Source organism: Eumetopias jubatus, unplaced genomic scaffold (genome assembly GCF_037043125.1).
Source record: "Eumetopias jubatus isolate StellerSeaLion01/CBP00866 unplaced genomic scaffold, mEumJub1_p1.0 scaffold_17, whole genome shotgun sequence".
Classification (NCBI taxonomy): Eukaryota; Metazoa; Chordata; class Mammalia; order Carnivora; family Otariidae; genus Eumetopias; species Eumetopias jubatus.
In genome coordinates, this window is record NW_028274823.1 from 85,803,357 (window position 1) to 85,819,393 (window position 16,037).

Consider the following 16,037-nt stretch of genomic DNA (forward strand, 5'->3'; position numbering starts at 1 on the left):
CATCACGTTGACTACTTCCTTTGGGCAGAAACTTTTAAGATTGATGCAGTCCCACCTGTTTTGGCTTTTCTTCTTCTTCTGCTGATTGTGCCTTTGACGTCACATCCAAAAATAAACCACGGCAACCAAAAAACATCGTCAAGACCAATGGTGCATGGCATCGAAGGAGAATCTTCCCCATGTTTTCTCCGGGGGGTTATATGGCTCCAGGTCTTATATTTGTTTTTGATTAATTTCGAGTTAATTTGTGTGAGCCGTTTAAAACAGGGGTCTAACTCCATTTTCCCACATGTAGCTGTCCAGTTTCTCCACACCACTTGTTGAAAGACTATCCTTTCACAACTGGGTGTTTTTGGCTCCCTTATCAGTTGACCATACATTTGAGGGTTTAATTCTGGGCTCTTGATTCTGTTCCACTGACCTATGTGTCTATTTTTGTACCGATACCATATTGTTAATTACTATAGCTCTGTAGTGTGTTTTGAGATCAGGAAGTGTGATACTTCTGGTTTTGTTCTTCCTTCTTATGTTCTTTGGCTATTTTGTGGCTTTATTTTGTCTTTTGTGGCTGCATACAGGTTTGAGGATTGTTTTTCCACTTCTGTGAAAAATACTAGTGGAATTTGGGCAGGGATTGCACTGAATCTGTAAATGGCTTTGGGTGGCATGGACATTTTAACAATCTTAATTCTTCTTTTTTTTTTTAATTTTTTTATTGTTATGTTAATCACCACATATTACATCATTTGTTTTGGTGTAGTGTTCCATGATTCATTGTTTGTTCATAACACCCAGTGCTCCACGCAGAACGTGCCCTCTTTAATACCCATCACCAGGCTAACCCATCCCCCCACCCCCTCCCCTCCAGAAACCTCAGTTTGTTTTTCAGAGTCCATCATCTCTCCTGGTTCGTCTTCCAATCTTAATTCTTCTAATCCATGAACACAAGACACCCTTTCATTTGTTTGTGTCTTCTTTGAATTATTTTAGCACAGACTTGTAGTTAGCATTATGCAGATTCTTCACTTCCTTGGTTACATTTATTTCTAGGTATGTTACTACTATTTTTGATGATATTATGAATGGGACCGTTTTCTTTACTTCCTTTTAAGGTTTCTCGTTAGTGTACAGAAATACAACTGAAATCTGTATATTTATTTTATATCCTGCAACTTTACTGAATTCACTGATTAGATCTAATGCTTTCAATTTTTTTTAATAGAGTCTTTGGGATTTTGAGCATATAAAATTGTATCCTTGACAAATAATGACAATTTTATTTCTTTTCTGATTTGGATGCCTTTTATTTTATTTTGTTCTGTTTTCTTTTGCCTGATTGCTCTAGCTAGGACACTTCCAGTACTATTTTGAATAATAGTGGTGAGAATGGGCACCTTGTCTTATTCCTGATCTTAGAGGAAAGCTTTCAATTCTTCTCCATTAAGTATAATATTAACTGTGGGTTTGTTGTATATGGACATTATTATGTTGAGGTACATTCCTTCCATACCTAATTGTTGAGAGCTTTTATCATGAAAAGATGTTGTATTTTGTCAAATGCCTTTTCTGCATCTACTGAGATGACCATACGATGTTTATCTTTCATTCTATTAATGTGTTCTATCACATTTATTGATTTGCATATGTAGAACCATCCTTGCATTGCAGGAACAAATCCCACTTGGCCATGGTGGATAATCTTTTCAAGAGTTCTTGAATTCAGTTTGTTAATATTTTGTTGACAATTTTTACATCTATATTCATCAGGGATATTGGTCTATAGTTTTCTTGTCTTGTAGTGCCATTATCTGGCTTTGCTATTAGGGTCATGCTGATCTCATAGAATGAGTTTGCAAGTGTCCCTCCTCTTTAATATTTTAGAAGTTTGAGAAGGATTGGTGTTAATTCTTCTTTAAATGTTTGGTAGAAGTCTCCAGTGATACCATCTGGTCCTAGGGGTTTCTGTGTTGGGAAGTTTTTGATTACTAATTCAATCTCCTTACTTGTTATTGTTCTGTTCAGACTTTCTTCTTGATTCTACTGGGAGAATTTCTGACTCTAGAAAATTATCCATTTCTTCTAGGTTATCTATTTGTTGGTATATAATTGTGGATAATATTCCCTTATGATTCTTTGTATTTCTGTGGTGCCAGTTGTAATATATCCTCTTGCATATCTGATTTTATTTGCATCGTCTCTCTTTTTTCCTTAGTCTCATTAAAAACTTGCCAATTTTGTTTATCTTTTCAAAAAACCACTTTTAGGGGTGGTGATTTTTTTCTATATTATTTATTCCCCCTCTCTTCTTTATTTCCTTCCTTCTTCTAACTTTGGGCTTATTTTGTTCTTCTTTTTCTAGTTTCTTAAGGTATAGAGTTAGATTTTTGTGTGTTTGTGTGATCTTTCTGATTTCTATATGTATTTTTCACTATAAAGTCCCCTCTCAGAACTGCTTTTGCAGTGTCCCATAGGTTTAGATACACTGTATTCCCTTTTTCTTTTCTTCCTCCCCCCCTTTTTTTTTGAGGTATTCTTTGATTTCCTTTTTGATTTCTTCTTTGACCTCTTGGTTGTCCATGAGTGTGTTGTTTAGTCTCTGTATGTGTGTACATGTTTTCAAGCTTTCCTTATGTGGTTGATTTTTATTTTCATACTGCTGTGGTAGGAAAAGATGCTTGCTATGATTTCAATCTTCTTAAATTCGCAGAGACATATTTTTGTATGCTGCCATCTGATCTTTCCTTGAGAATGTTCTATATGTAATTGACAAGAATGTGTATTCTGCTGCTGATGGAAGGAATGTTCTAAAGATCTCTGTTTGGTCCATGTGGTCTAATGTATGGTTCAAGTCCATTGTTTCCTTGTTGATTTTTTATGTGGTCTGTGCATTTTTTTGGGGGGGGTCTATGCATTGATGAAAGTGGGGTACTAAAATCCCTTAATGTTATTGTATTGTTGTCTATTTTTCTCTTCATATTTGGTAGTATTTGCTTAATCTATTTAGGTGCTCCAAAGGTGGGTGCATATATTATTTATGACTGTTATATCTTCTAAACGGACTGATCTACTTATCATCATATAATGACCTTCCTTGACTCTTGTTATCATCTTTGGCTTAAAGTCTAGATTTTGTCCAATGTAAGTATTAGCTACCTTGCTTTCTTTTGGCTTCTACTTGTAGGGAATATCTTTTTCCATCCCTTCACTTTGAGTCAATATGTGATCTTAAATTCCACTCTTTCCTGGCCTGTAGTTTCTGCTGGGAAATCTGCTGACGGCCTGAAAGAGTTCCCCTGTAGGTCCTACTCCCTTTTCCTTGGCTGCCTTTAAGATTTTTCTTCATCATTGAGTTTTGACAATTTCATTATAATGTGTTTAGGAGAAGGTCTTTTTGCTTTGAGATAATAGGTGCAGTTTCGTGGACTTGTATGTCCAAATCATTCCCCAGGTTTGGGAAGTTCTCAGCTATCATTTCTCTATTTTGTAGTTATTATTATTTTTTTTTTTTAGTTATTTTTTCTTTAAATAGACTCTTAAGTAGTTTGTCCCTTGCCCGCCAACCATGGCCTGGGGCCTGTTTTCTTTTCATGCTCCTTGTTTACTGGGGCTCATTTTTGTGAGACTATTATTCTTTAAATAGACTTTCTTTAAATACACCCTTAAATAGAGGGCTGAGTCTATTTATCGATTTATCTGTTATCTATTTCTCCATCTCTTCTCCTTCTAGAGTCCTGATTATTCTAATATTTGTCATTCTTTGGATTTTGGTGATTCTTATAGGCTGTCTTTGCTTTTTTAAAATCTTATTTCCTTTTTCTCTTACCTGCTATTTCAAACTTCCTATCATTCAAGTCACTTTTTCTTCCTCCTGTCTGGTCCACCCAGATACTGATGTTCTCTGTTTCATTCTTCATCTCATTCACCAAATTCTTCGGTTCAGGATTTCTGTTTGGTTGTTCTTTCTCTTTTTTATAATCTCAACTTTTTTGGTAGAGAACTCACTTTATTCACATTGTATTGTCATTCTGATTTTTCTTGTAACTCACAGAGTTTCTTCAAAATTGCTACTTTCTGATTTTTCTTGTAACTCACTGAGTTTCTTCAAAATTGCTACTTTAAATTCTTTATCCGTTAGATTGCAATATTCTGTGCCTTTGACTTGGTGGCTGGAAAATTATTATTTTCTTTCCGTGATGCCATATTACCTTGATTTTTCATGTCGCTTGTAGTGATGCGTGTCTGCTTTCATATTTGAAGTAGCTGATAACTCTTTAACGCTTTGCCCACTGCTTTCAGCAGACGCATCGTTACATACTATGGTGGTGTCATTATGTGAGGTTTGTTTCATTTTGTTTTCTGTCTTTGCAGAAGTACATCTGTTCTACTCTTCTTATTCCCTCTTGTGGGCAGATTTTTAAGGTTTTATGTCTTTGGTTCTTCCATTTCACCCAGCTGGCTATTAGAAACCTCTCTTTGGAATCCAGGAGGTGGAGCTATAGCTCAAGTTTGTAGTTTGTCCCTTGCCCCCGCCAACCATGGCCTTTTCATGCTCCTTGTTTACTGGGGCTCATTTTTGTGAGGGCACCTGGGAGCACAGACAAGCAGCCAACCACAGAGCGGGGAGGTGTGGGTGTAGCACAGGTGTTTTGGAGTTCTTGAAGACCCAGTAGAAAGAAATCTGGGGATGGAACTCCCAGAGGCTTGTGGGTGGACTTCCTGCAGAACACAATCCCTTTGACACCATCTGAAATTCTTCTCTGCCTCTTTCTCAGTATCCTCCCTCCCCCAGGGGCAGAGCTCCAGGAGCTGGAGGGGAGGAGTGGGCTTCTCCAGCCACTACCCCCCCACCCCCCACCCCCTGGCCCCAGCTGGAGCATGCCCTTTCCCTCCGATGGAGAGATCACCTCCACTGACAAACCAGCCTCTTTCAGTGTCTCCTTGAAGGAGGGGGGGTCCGGGAATGTTTCTCTTGCTGCCTCCACTGCTATGAGCAAATTTTTCTCTTCCTTCCTTTCTTTCTTTTTTCTCCATCGGTATGCTGGAGTCTCCCTCTGGGAAGGCTACACTTCTCTAGAATCTCTCTTGTGCATGACTACCAGCCCAGAACTGAACTCACCCAGTTTTTTTCCCGACAACAGGGAGAGGGCTTGGTGGTGGTTTCTGATTCCACTGGTTCAACAGCCATGGGGGGGGGGGTTGTTTGTACCTCACTGCCTGCACTGGGGGGTGAGGGTCCTCATTTTATACATATTAACATTCTTTTATTTGTAAACAGTATCACAACTATTTCCTAAACACCAAAGAAACATGTCCCATCATTTTAGACATGGTCATGCAGATTAAAAAGAACATTTTTTTCAGTGTAAATAAGGATTTAATGATTAAAAACAAAAACAATAGTTGTACATAAACTATAGTAGTGTTGAGATGACATTTTAAGCGTAAATATAAGCATTTATAACTTCCCTCTCCCTTATTTATCATACCAACAACTCCAGTTACTTAAACAATGTGAATATCTCATGTAGTTTTGATATTAAAATCCAACTGGAAATAAACAGAAAACAAAAGTTTGTGCTAGAACTTTACAATGTCTTAAATAGGCTAACTTTTGCATAATGGCTAGCCTTTTTTTTTTTTCTCTTTTGTATAATTGGGGAATTATGGCCTACAATTAGGGGTAGACCCCAGGAAACATGGCAATAGATCTAAACAATACATGTTAAGATTTTTTTATTGAGATCTAGGTTTCTATTGAGTCTAGTGATGGCAAATTTGGAGTACTAGACTTTTCAGAACAAGCTGTTTTAGTCTGTTCTATTAAGTTTCTTTCTTTTCTCTTCTTATAATACAGACACAATATCCATTCTTCTATGTACACAGCGAATTGTAATCAGTGGTGGATTATTTTGAAAAATCTTAATGATAATAATGCTCTCAACTCTCCTAAATAGACAGGTAAGTGCAATTTAACTCTGATGTTAGCTGGTGTTCGTGGGATTCCTGTTAATGATTCACTCAGTCAAAAAATAGATTTTTTTTCAGTGCCCGCAGGCATTTCACTACATTCTGGCATCATAGCAAAGAATCAAAGCAGATACACTCTTTGTTCTCATGAAACTTGCAATCTACTATAAATGATCCTAATATTCCCCCCCTGTGAGATAAAAGGTACCCATTAGTCGTTGGCAGAAAAATATTAGCCACAGGCTTACATGTTCGCCTTCCATCCCATAATTCCCCAAATGCATGGATTTTTATTTACAGTCTAACTGAATTCTGTATATTTACAGAGGATTCTCCTTGTTTCTCAACCACTGGGTTAATATAAATACAATTAAATGCCTTATGCATGTATTAAAACTCACAGAAGTTTCTCTCACATATACCAGGGGTATTTGCACCATTCCTGAATGACTGGATCACAGATATCAAAAAGTACATCTTCCTCAAGCCTTACTTTTAACTAATAGTCAGTAATTTAAAAACTAAAATTTAAGTTAAAGACGGACATACTATGGGAAAGAATGCTAAATCCATATTAGTTCTTAAAATACGACATAACATCTCAAAAATATTAATTTAAGCCCCACCCTTTTATAAAACTGAAGCCCAAAAGATGTTATCTGAAGGTTTCTAAAAAACAGACAAAGACAGAAAAATAGTTATAAGACTGTTTACAGTTTCCTATCAATATTTCATTCATTTACAATGATAAAGATGTTCCTATACACAGAATAGGGATTTCTAATCTAGAAATACATCCTGTGCACAGCTAAATTGGGATTATGTGGGAAGATAAAAATGATCTCTTTATTCAGTTCCAAATTGCTGGTACTTAGTTTTCTCAAAGTCAGATATCATTTTAATTGTTTTGCCTCAACTGAAAAAAAAAAAAAAGAAGCAAGAAGTAGCATTAGGTAAAGAGTGAAAAGGATGGAGAAACACAATGTTTTTTAGGGCTTAGGTGGTATTTTGAAACAGACTGAAATCGAACTGAAATAATTATTTCTCTTCCGGGACTCATAACAGATGTAAAAAAAAAAAAAATGGTATTAAGTGACAAGAGCCTGTTCATCATGGGGCATCATTTTAGAGAGAGTAAAACTCAAGGTGTCAAAAGAATATTCAAATAATAGAAATAAAACATACGTTTTCATAATTGCTACTTGTCACAGCATGGAAACCTAGGGGAGGTATTAATTGGTCATTAGAAACAGAAAAAATAAAAGACAACTTTGCTTGTAACAGTGTTGCTTACAGCTTATTCTCTACAAAGAAATCTGAAATTGACTGTTTCTAAGATCTCAGACAAAAATCTCAAGGGCAGCAACTAAATTATTCATTTTGTTTTTAATTTGTTTTGAATTCATTTGTAACCTTTAGTCTGTTCCCAAGAAGAGCTTTCACATCTCTAAATAAACACTTTGAAGGATAGTAAATGAACCCTGAAGAGAAATTTGGGAAGATAATTCGCCTTGCACACCTCGACTGGTAACTATTCCTTTCCTACCCAAAACCATTTTAAGAAGCAACGCCCTTAACTACACACACACATGCAAAAATCCAAAGAACTGTTTTGTAGATTTGTAAATTTTCAAAAGCAAACAAACAAGAAGAAAAATAGTGGCCAAAACAAGAGCAGGGAAAAGATTGTCTGATGCTCTTGTCATAGAAAGAGCCTTGTTTCCAGGTTGTCCTGAGTTAAGAAGGAGCATTCTAGTGCTAAGCAGCTAGAACTTGAGACATAAGAGCTAAGAATTACTGTCTGGCAAAACATGGAACCTAGAAAGAAAAAATAAGAACTGATTTGCTCTAAGGAATAAGTATCATCTATTTGCTAAAACTGCATCCTCTGATACAGATATAAAATAAATGCTAACTTTAGTGCATCCTTCACAGTCTTGTGAAGTAGCTGTAGATAAAGAGATATCAGGCACTTTCATATTCATTAACATGCATGGCACACTTGCAAGGTTATTTAATTGAATTACATTAACAATTCCAGTCAGAAATACACGGCATTTGAACATTTGTTTTGAAAACTTCTAGAGGAGTTGAGTCTAAGAGATGTTTCATACCATCCAGGTTACTGTTTCATAACGTGTACAATGTTTGTTACTCCTCTCTATTCAGAAGTGAGAGTACTGACCCACTTCACATTTCCATGTCTCAGTATAAACCGTCAGTAATCTAGCGGCCAATAGTTGATCACAAGGAACAGAAGAAATCAAAGAAGCATTCATGACTCAGGGAAATTGGGGAAGAAAAGTCTTTGGTGGGGGGTGCAGGGAATAAGGAGAGCACACACGTGGAAGAGCAGATGTCAACATTTCTTAGAAGGTTCTGGGCAGAGAATATCCCCCGGAATTAAATTTTGATGCCTCTTCCATCCCAGAGTTCCTAAATAATGTCCATCAGGGACTCACTCCCCAACTAAACTCAAAAATTACACAACATAAGTGTGAAGAGTGCCTGGGATATGCAGAGAAAACTCAAAGCCGACTCACCCTCTGGATGCTGCTTCTCCCATGTACAAGAATCTGTCTTTTACATCGTCCTAACTCAATTCTCTCGTCTTTGCTGCCTAAATTAGAAGTCAAATTATTGGTGGCCTGCAGGCCACATGACTCACACAGATGTGTTCTGTTTGGCTCATAAAAGGAATCAGAATTTAAATTAGAATGACATCTTAAATATACAGAATTTCCTATTGTTCTGACAAAAATCAGTGGAGGGCCTTCTTTTCTACATGGTTACAAGTGGATAGAACCTATTACACTTTCCCTCCTAATACAAAAGCTCATTTTTATTTCCCACCATGGCCCATGGCCCATGGCTTGAGTTCCAAGAGTCTACACAAATAAATCAATACCAGCTTCCATCATTTGCCTTAATAAGGATAGTAAATGACTTATGACTTAGATACTCTCATGAGAACAGCATCATCTGGGATATTTGTGTATTTGAGTGTGTGTGACACACTTTAATTTTCTACAATTCAGCCTTATTCTATTAGACGTGTGATTAAAATAAAGGATTTAAACAATATGGAAAAATAGAATTAGAATTTTTAATGTACTTTTCACTTCCTTAGAGACCAGAGGTTATTTTCCACTGCTTAATCTTTTCATCATTGTTAATAACATCAGCATTCTGAAATTTAAACAGTAAATGAGGGGCTACTAACATTCATACGGTTGTCTTCCTCATATAAAGCCCTGGCTTGCTGGCCTTTCTGACTTGTGTCTGCCTTGTGCATTTCTCCTGCCCCTTGTTTGATGATCCTTCCATTACTCCAGCAATTCCACAGCATATTTGGTGCTATTTAGTCAACAAACAAGCAAAGAAAGATCATCAATGAACTATAATATATGATTCATTGTCAATAAAACTCTAGATAACTTAAGGAGATAAGTAACAACCTATTTCCTTAATGCTTAGAAACTTTTCTATTTACTTCTCATTTAACAGTTACATATTCAGGAGGTTTGCAGCTGCTGACCTTTTAGAAAATGACTCTTTGGAAAGAAGCAGGATGCATCACTGCATCTATAGCTTCACCAGTAATGAGCAGAGCCAAAATGTTTCCTCTTATAACTGTTGTCTTATAGGCACAATAATAAGAGGCTTAAAATACTTGAAGAATTGGACATGATGTATATATATATATATATATATATATTTTTTTTTTTTTTTTTACATCAAGTTACGTCTGACATTGGCAAATGTATTTTGGATAGCTTCACTTAACTCCTTCATAATTTATGGAAAAAATCTCTTTCCTCATATCTGGTACAACTTTCACTGGCAATAACTCAGAATGACTTAGTGAAGACTGGGGAAAGTCAACAATAAAATGACAATAAGGAGCTCTATAATCATGATTTTGGTCCTCTGCAATATCCACCAGCAACCTAGCCAGAAGACCACTAATGTCTCATGAAAATATGTAATTTCTTTGGCAGTTAAGAACCAAGTTAGAATGTTATAAATCATGGAACAAAAAGAAAATACTCTTCCTATTTATCCAGAAAAACCAAAACACCCATATTAGGGTAAAGATCGATTGCTTGACGTCATCAGTGATAATCCTTCGTAACTCCATACAAAATACTAGTCTTACATCAGTATTTCATAAACTTGTTCAGTCATCCATTAATTTACCCTAATCTTTGCAGAATTTCGTTCATTGCTACAGTTGCTGTGTTTCCTATTGTGTAGTACAGAGTCATCTGCATAAAACCATATTTTCTTTTGTTTGTTTTAACTTTGCCTTTTAATTTTTCCATAGTTCAGATATAGAATTACTCTGGGATTTATTGATGAAGACATCAAAGCAAGAGGCAAATACTGTTTACATTAGCAATGAGATGACAATGCACAAAAGAGATGGAATTAAAGTGCCTACAGGAAGTAGTGGTTTAAAACAAACATTTCAAACCCTCTCATAAGACATACTTACCAGATTCTTCCTCCCTTTTTTTCATGAGTAAAACTCTATACAACTTTTCAAAAGCTTAATATCTCAGAAGGTACCTTGTAATTCAAATTTTATTTAATATATATTATGTAGGCAACACTCACTTATATTCTCTTTTGAAATAATGAAAATATTTATTATAGAACTGAGAGAGAGACAGAGACAGGGACAATGAGACAGAGGATTAAATCTAGGGACATCTTAAATCAGAGTCCTAGTTTTGACACATTGGAAGAAACATGGCCCAATGACAGGTCCAGATAACAATGTCAGTCATTAACAACATTTCTTCAAATATTTTACTAGAAGTGTGTGTAATTCCACGTGGGACCCTTTGGAGGTGTGCAGGGTGGAGTCTGACTAACTCCTTCCTAGAAACTAAAGTGTATGTAATTCACAATCATAAGGAAAGAAAAACATCAACATAAAAATGTAATCTCCTCTTCCAAGTCTAATGGTTTGGGTGATGGAAGGAAAAGAATGCTGAGGAACTTAAATACCCCTCATACCATAACTGTTTCAAGTGAGGGACCAACTTCCACATCCCTCCCTTCCCTCCCCTAACTGTGCACTTGGACTAGAGCAATTCTGCAGAAGGAGTGACCAACTGAAGTCATCACTCCTGTCTATAACCTCCTCTCCTGTCCAGGAAACATGTAGGGATCTCTAATCCTCAACCTCATTCATACCTTGGCTTTGGAATGCTCCCTGAGAACGAAGAGGAAAGTTCCTCATTGAGTCACCTGTGGCCTCCTTTGTTGGCAGCTACTTTCAAACTCTAGAGTCACTCAGCATCATCGTTCATTTCTCAAATTTGCTGTCAGCCCACAATACCTTTTCGACTTGAAATCTATAAAGGACCTTTAGGATGGGCCTTGAATCCCTCACTTAGATAGCAATATCCTTTTGCCTCTGAATCTTTCCATTTTTGTACAACCACAGTGTTATGTTCTAACCCGGGCATAAAATCATTTTCTTTTCCCCTTGCCTCAGCACTGCCTATGCATTTACCCAGTTTCTGAGTATTAGCCTGACCTGGATGTTCTCAAACCTGTTGGGAAGCCATGCCACTGTTGCTGTACAGCAGCTGCAACTGGGGGGCAGACTGTCGATGGTCCCCATGTACCTCCTCCTCCCTCCTTCCAGTAAGGACTCAATGCCATAAGGAGCTCGGAGTCCACTGAATCTAGAACATATATTTCCAGAAAGATTTTTAAAGACTACTTTTTTTAGAGCAGTCTTAGGTTTACGACAAAAAATGAGAGGGACAGAGATTCCCCTATGCCCACACATGCATAACATCTTTCAGTATCAACACCACTATCAGGAAGGTACTTTATTTTTTTTTTTTAATTAAGGATAAGCCTACACTGACACATCATAATCACCCAAAGTCCACAGTTTACCTTAGGGTTCCCTCTTAGTATTGTGCATTCTATGGGTTTCGACAAAAGTATGATGACATAAATCCATCATTAAAATATCCTACAGAGTATTTTTACACTCAAAAATTCCTCTGTGATATGCTGATTTATCTCTGTCCCACTCACCCCCAGACTCTACTGAACTTTTTAATTTCTCTGTAACTTGGCCTTTTCAAGAATGTCTCCATAATTTACCCTTCCAGTTGGAATCATACATACATAGATTTTTCAGATAGGATTCTTTCACTTATTTATGTGCATTTAAGATCCCTCTACATCTGCAAAATAGACTTTAAAACAAAGACTCTAACAAGAAACAAAGAAGGACGCTATATAATCATAAAGGGAACAACCCAACAAGAAGATACAACTACTGTAAACATTTATGCACCAAACTAGAGAGCACCCACATACATAAAGCTGCTAATAACAAGCATAAAAGAAGTAGTCAATAGTAGTACAGTAACAGTAGGGAACTTTAACACGCCCCCCCTTGAATCAATGGAAAGATCATCCAAACCGAAAATCAATAAGGAAACAGTAACCTTGAATGATACATTGGATCAGATAGATCTAACAGATATATTCAGAACACTCCATCCTAAAAGAGCAGCATACACATTCTTTTCAAGTGTACATGGAACATTCTCCAGAATAGATCACGTTAGGCCACAAACAAGTCTCAACAAATTAAAAGAGACTGAAGTCATATTATGCATCTTTTCTGACCACAGCACTATGAAACTAGAAATCAACTAAAAGAAAAAAATCTAGAAAGAACACAAATACATGGAGATTAAATAATATGCTACTTAACAATGAATGGGTCAACTGAAAAACCAAAGAGAAAATTAAAAAATACATGGAGACAAAGGAAAATGAAAATACAATGGTCTGAAATCTTTGGGATGCAGCAAAGCTGTTCTAAGAGGGAAATTTATAACAATAGAGTCCTACCTCAAAAAGCAAGATAAATCTCAAATAAACAACCTAACCTTACACATAAAGGAGCTTAAAAAAGAACAAACAAAATCCAATACCAGTAGAAGAAGGAAATAATAAAGATTAAAGCAAAAAATAAACAAAATAGAAACTTAACCAAAAAAAAAAAAAAAACACAACAATAAAACAGATCCGTGAAACCAGGACTGGTTCTTTGAAAAGATTAACAAAATTGTTTAACCTTTAGCCTGATTCATATTAAAGGGGGAGAAAGAGAGAGAGAGAGAGAGAGAGAGAGAGAGAGAGAGAGAGAGAACTGAAGTAGTAATCCAAAAACCCTCATGAACAAAAGTCCAGGACCAGATGGCTTCACAGATGAATTCTTGCCAAACACTTAAAGAAGAGTTAATACCTGTTCTCAAACTATTCCAAAATTAGAAGAGGAAGGAGAGCTTCCAAATTCATTGTATGAAGCCAGCGTAACCCTGATACCAAAACCAGAAAAAGACACTACAAAAAAAAAAAAAAAAAGAGAGGGAGAGAGAGAATTACTGGCCAATACCTCTGGTGAACATAAAGGCAAACCTCTCACAACATATATTAGCAAAGCAAACCTGACAATTAATATACTGTAATAAAACAAAACAAAACCACAAATGTTCACCCTGATCAAGTGAGATTTATTCCACCGTTGCAAGGGTGGTTCAATCTTTGCAAATTAATCACTGTGATACACCTTATCAACCAGAAAAAGGATAAGAACCACATGATCATATCAATAGATGCAGAAAAAACATTGCACAAAATACAACATTTATTTATGATGTTGTACTCAACATCAAGTTTAGAGGGAACCAAGTAGGTTTAGAGGAAACACACCTTAAAATAATAAAGGCCATATAAAAAACCCACAGTAACATCATACTCAATGGTGAAAAATGAGACCTTGCCCTGGAAGATCAGGAACAAGACAAGGATGTCAACTCTCACCACTTTTATTCAACACAGTGTTAGAAGTTCTAGCCACAGCAGCCAGACAACTAAAAGAAATAAAAGGCATCCAAATTGATAAGGAAGAAGTAAAACTTCCACTATTTGCAGATGGCATGACACTATGTATAGAAAACAGTAACAGCTCCACCAAAAAAACTAGAACTGATAAATGAATTCAGTAAGGTCATGGATGCCAAATCAATATAGAGAAATCCATTATATTTCTATACCTTAACAATCAAGTAGTAGAAAGGGAAATTAAGAAAACAATCCCATTTACAATTGCATCAAAAATAATAAAATATCTAGGAATAAACTTATCCAAGGAGGTAAAAGACCTGTACTCTGAAAACTGTAAAACACTGATGAAAGAAATTGGAAATGACACAAACAAATGGAAAGATATTCCATGTTCATGGATTGGGAGAACAAATGTTGTTAAAATGTCTATACTACTCAAAGCAATCTATAGATTTAATGCAATCCCTATCAAAATACCTAGTATTTTTCACAGAACTAGAGCAAATAATTCTAAAATCTGTATGATACCACAAAAGACCCCAAATAGCCAACACAATCCTGAAAAATAACAAAACTAGAGGTATTACAATCCCAGATTTCAAGACAAACTACAAATTTATAGTAATCAAAACAGTAAGGTATAGGCACAAAAATACATACATAAATCAAGAGAATAGAACAGAGAGCCCAGAAATAAACCCATGATTATATGGTCAATTAATCTTCAACCAAGGGGGCAAGGATATGCATTGGGAAAAAGTGTCTTCAGCAAAGGGTGTTGGGAAAACTAAAGAGTGACATGCAAAAAAATGGAACTAGACCACTTTCTTACACCATACCCAAAAATAAAATCAAAATGGATTAAAGACCTAAATATGAGACCTGAAACCATAAAAATCGTAGGAAAGAACACAGGCAATAATTTCTCTGACATCTGATGTGGCAACATATGTCTCCTAAGGCAAGGGAACTAAAAGCAAAACTAAAGTATTGGGAATACATCAAAATGAAAAGCTTCTGCACAGTGAAGGAAACAACAAAACAAAACAAAGACAACCTACTGAATGGGAGAAGGTATGTGAAAATGATTTATCCAATAAAGGGTTAGCAACCAAAATATTTAAAAATCCAATTAAAAAATGGGCAGAAGACTAGAACAGATATTTACCCAAAGAAGACATACAGGTGGTTCACAGACACATGAAAAGATGCTCAACATCATTCATCATCAGACAAATGCAAATCAAAACCACAATGAAATATCATCTTATATCCAGTCAGAATGGCTAAAATAAAAAAATAAATAAATAAATAAACACAAGAAACAACCGGTGTTAGTGAGGATGTGGAGAAAAAGGAACCCTCATACACTGTTGGTGGGAATGCAAACTGGCGCAGCCACTGTAGAAAATATGGAGAGTCCTCACAATGTTAAAAACAGATATACTGTATGATCCAGTAATTTCACTACTGATTATCCGTCCAAAGAATACCAAAACATTAATTCAAAAAGATAAATGCACCTCTATGTTTATTGCAGCATTATTTACCATAGCCAAAATATGGAAGTAACTCAAGTATGCCCTGATAGATGAATGCATAAAGAAGATGGGGCATATATATACAACGGGATATTACTCAGCCATAAAAAAATGAAATCTTGCCATTTGCAATAACATGGATGGATCTAGAGGATATATGCTAAGTGAAATAAATCAGTCCGAGAAAGACAAATACTATATGATTTCATTCATGTGGAATTTAGGAAACAAAAAAGAGACAAAGAAACCACTCTTAGTTACAGAGAACACACTGGTGGTTAGCAGAGGGCAGGGGCAGGGGGTGGGTGCAGGTTAAACAGGTGATGGGGATTAAGAGTACACTCATTTTGATGAACCCTGAGTAGTGTATAGAATAGATAAATCAGTATATTGTCCACCCGAAACTAATGTAACATTGCATGTTAATTATACCGCAATTAAAATATAAATTAATTAATTTTTATAAAAGGATTCCTCCATGTCTTTCATGGTTTGACAGCTCTTTGTTTTTTACCCTGAATTTGTCTGGATATACCACAGTTTGTCCATTCACTTACTGAAGTACATCTAGGTCATTTCCAAGTTTTAGAAATTAGAGATAAAGCTGCTATAAACACCCATGTGTATGTAGGC

General features: G+C 36.0%; 1 protein-coding gene across 17 annotated transcripts in view; it reads right to left on the reverse strand.

Annotated features, from left to right (window-relative positions):
• Positions 1-16,037, reverse strand: part of PCDH15 (protocadherin related 15) — a 781,344-nt gene that overhangs the window by 667,258 nt on the left and 98,049 nt on the right. The window lies entirely within an intron of this gene.